Here is a 3,520-nt window from a genome sequence, read left to right as displayed (position 1 = left end):
AACTATAACCTCTGTATATAATATCATGACTAGTATGTCTATAACCTGTCTGTTTAATACTGTATCTATCGTGCTATGAGGTTTGAGCTTTTATGGCGCTGGAGGTGAAGTCCACCACTGGTTCAAGCCCCACTCTGGCTGTTACACCCCTCTTACGTTACTCTAAAGGCCCAAGAGGTCAAGGTGGGAAAGGAATATGGAGAGAAATGATTAACTGTGTAGTGTCCACTTGATGGCAGTACATACACTTATTATAATGACTATTGTCTTGTTGATCCTTTGTGGCTCACACAATTTTAGGTTGTGTGTATTGTTGTGAATTGTTCGATATTACTGCTGTTGAAGCTAGAAACACAATAATTGAGCTTTTTCCTTCATCTTGTTCATCTGTTACCCTGCCCCTGCTCAGATGTTCGGGTTCCTGTTGAGTGTTGAGCTACACACGCAATAACATCTGCTGAACATGTGTATGTGACAAATACAATTTGATTTGATTTTCTCTGTCATTGTTGTGTTTCAGACATCAAATCAAGTCAAATGTATTTATATAGCCCTTCGTACATCAGCTGATATCTCAAAGTGCTGTACAGAAACCCAGCCTAAAACCCCAAACAGCAAGCAATGCAGGTGTAGAAGCACGTTGGCTAGGAAAAACTCCCTTGAAAGGCCAAAACCTAGGAAGAACCAGACTATGAGGGGTGGCCAGTCCTCTTCTGCCTGTGCCAGGTGGAGATTATAACAGAACATGGCCAATATGTTCAAATGTTCATAAATGACCAGCATGGTCCAATAATAATAATCACAGTAGTTGTCGAGGGTGCAGCAAGTCAGCACCTCAGGAGTAAATGTCAGTTGGCTTTTCATAGCCGATCATTAAGAGTATCTCTACCACATCCTGTCTGAGGGAGATCTGATGTCATCTCCTCTCACCTAACCACCACATGACACATACACCTGAGTGTACAGGAGCCACTGGCAGGCGTTGCTGACACAGCATTCATCAAACAGTGAGATTTACAACCAAAATTATTATGCTCTCTCTCTTTCACACACAGACACATAAAACGTGTACTGGCGCGCTCTCCACCGTGAGAACAAGTGCTCATACCTCTGACGGATCCGTTTGTTTGGTGAGAGAACAAGTTTCTCACCAGAGGACTGAGAGAGAGAGAGAGAGGAGAGAGAGAGAGAGAGAGAAAGAGAGAGAGAGAGAGGAGAAAGAGAGAGAGAATAGCCTATGGGGTGGGAATTAGTGAACCAAAACAAGTTTCTCAAAAACGCGCTGGTTTTTCTTGATAAGAGGACGGAGAGAGAGAGAGCGAGAGAGAATAGCATATGGGGTGGGAATGAGGGAACCAAAACATACTGTATGTTCATTACTAGGACTGTAAAGTTGAGAGATAAAGAAAGATAGAAGACAAATGAGACGGTCTACCGCCGCAACGCCCATCCCCGTAATGTCTCATCCCTGAACGTTTCACAACTACCGGTTGACTGCGGCTGGAATTGTGACGGATCGACGCACTGAGCATGTCAGGGCGAGTTTTATAGAAATGCGTTTGGAAATAAAATCAGTAACAAAAACATCTTTCAAAATCATTTGGGGATGTTTTACTCACGAGGCTTGAAGGAATTTGATTTTCCACTTTGACAACTCTAAACTGTTTGGATGAATTCTATTTTCAAGACTTCCAAGTTCGCCACAGGTCTCTATCACAGCGCAACTTGTTGCTATCGAAATTATATCTAGCTGAAATACAGTTGTAGGTCTATGTCACTCATCTTTCTTAGTTTGAACAACGGTCAATATTGAATTAAACGTTTAACCACTAACTGGATAAAACAAGAAGATGTTGGATAAATATTCCCGGCACAGCCCTGGAGTTGCGCCCGTCCCGAACACGGACCTGCAACTCAAACTACCGGAGAGCAACGTGGGTACCAGAGGCCAAGAGAAAGATAACGGGTCTGGGCAGAAACTGGTGGAGATAACGGGACCGGCTCTGTCCAAACGGAAACTACTGGTCGGTCTGGACCTGCTCTGTCTGGTTCTGGGTAAATACAATTTAGGCTATTATCTTTTTATCAGATCAACTTTTTATTTTTGATCTTTTACCATTTTATCGTATAACTTTCTTTTTTTTTTTACAATAAAAAAAAATAATATTTTTTTCAAATCAACGTTTTATAATTCAAGCCTACCTGGACCTGGGTTACCTGCTTCTGCTTTAATAAAAACGATCTTCGAGGTATTTTCATAAAAATAACTTACATTTTCAACAAACATTTTTTATTTTATTTTTATAGTTAATAAACTTCAAATCTTCGAGTAGGTCTATAAAACATTTTCGTCATTCATTGTATTGTTTATTGTTAGGATATATCACAAATAATGGTGTATTCAGTGCTTCATGGCGACACTGAATCCCCTCTTGTCATTTTACTCTTTATTTTAAATCAAACTTTATTCACTAGAATTATTATTTTATAACAAACTTTATTCACTAGAATTATTATTTTATAACAAACTTTATTCACTAGAATTATTATTTTATAACAAACTTTATTCACTAGAATTATTATTTTATAACGCGCGTTGAAGGCTTTCTGTTATACACGGCATGGTCAAAAGTATGTGGACACCTCTTCAAATGAGTGGATTCAGCTATTTCAGCCACACCCATTACTGACAGGTGTATAAAATCGAGCACACAGCAATGTAATCTCAATAGACAAACAGTGGCAGTAGAATGGCCTTACTGAAGAGCTCAGTGACTTTCAACGTGGTACCACATTTCCAACAGTTCAGTTCGTCAAATTTCTCCACTGCTAGAGCTGCCCCGGTCAACTGTAAGTGCTGTTACTGGGAAGTGGAAACATCTAGGAGCATCAACGGCTCAGCCGCCAGGTGGAAAGGTGACGTAGGCTAGGCTAACTTTCATGAACTATTCAAATGTTGATATTTGAATCTTTTGCGATTTATTTGAAATATATTTGACTATGAGATAGTAGCCTATAGTTTCGTTGTTGTTTCGTATCTAGGCTATTTATGATACACAGTGAAGGTGCGGGTGCGTGAGGACATTGAATCAAGAATTAGCACTAGCGCAAATCAACAGGTTGGTCAACATTATCATAAACAATTTCTTCAACAAAAACGAAATAATTAGGGAAAAATAAATTGAAGCTCTAAATAATTCTCACTCTCAGTGTTCTCTCTCGCTGCACGCAAAGCCCTCGATGCCAGTTGGCTCGAGCAGGCCAAGGGAATTCTACAGTTTCCATGACAACCAGGGTTCAGGGAAGAGCGAGGCCTGGGGAATTGTGTGTAGTACAAATACATAAATAAACAATCTCTCTCTCTCTCTCTCTCTGTGTGTGTGTGTGTGTGTGTGTGTGCACTCCCAATTTCTCAAACTGTGGTTATGTAAGAGCAGCTAATTGACTTAGCTTATGTCCCAAATGACCCCATATTCCCTATATAGTGTACTATTTTAACCAGGACCCATAGGTCTCTGCA

General features: G+C 40.2%; 1 protein-coding gene across 1 annotated transcript in view; it reads left to right on the top strand.

Moving 5' to 3' along the window:
- The first annotated feature begins 1,685 nt into the window (after positions 1–1,685).
- LOC121844641 (phospholipid phosphatase 3-like) overlaps positions 1,686–3,520 on the top strand; it is a 15,505-nt gene continuing 13,670 nt past the window's right edge. Inside the window, exon 1 of the mRNA XM_042314953.1 lies at positions 1,686–2,055. The gene's annotated coding sequence lies outside the window, so the exon portion shown is untranslated. The remainder of the gene's footprint in view (positions 2,056–3,520) is intronic.

This window comes from Oncorhynchus tshawytscha, unplaced genomic scaffold (assembly GCF_018296145.1).
Source record: "Oncorhynchus tshawytscha isolate Ot180627B unplaced genomic scaffold, Otsh_v2.0 Un_contig_3807_pilon_pilon, whole genome shotgun sequence".
Classification (NCBI taxonomy): domain Eukaryota; kingdom Metazoa; phylum Chordata; class Actinopteri; order Salmoniformes; family Salmonidae; genus Oncorhynchus; species Oncorhynchus tshawytscha.
The sequence above is the reverse complement of the archived record's forward strand: the minus strand, read 5'-3'. Positions and strand labels throughout refer to the sequence as shown.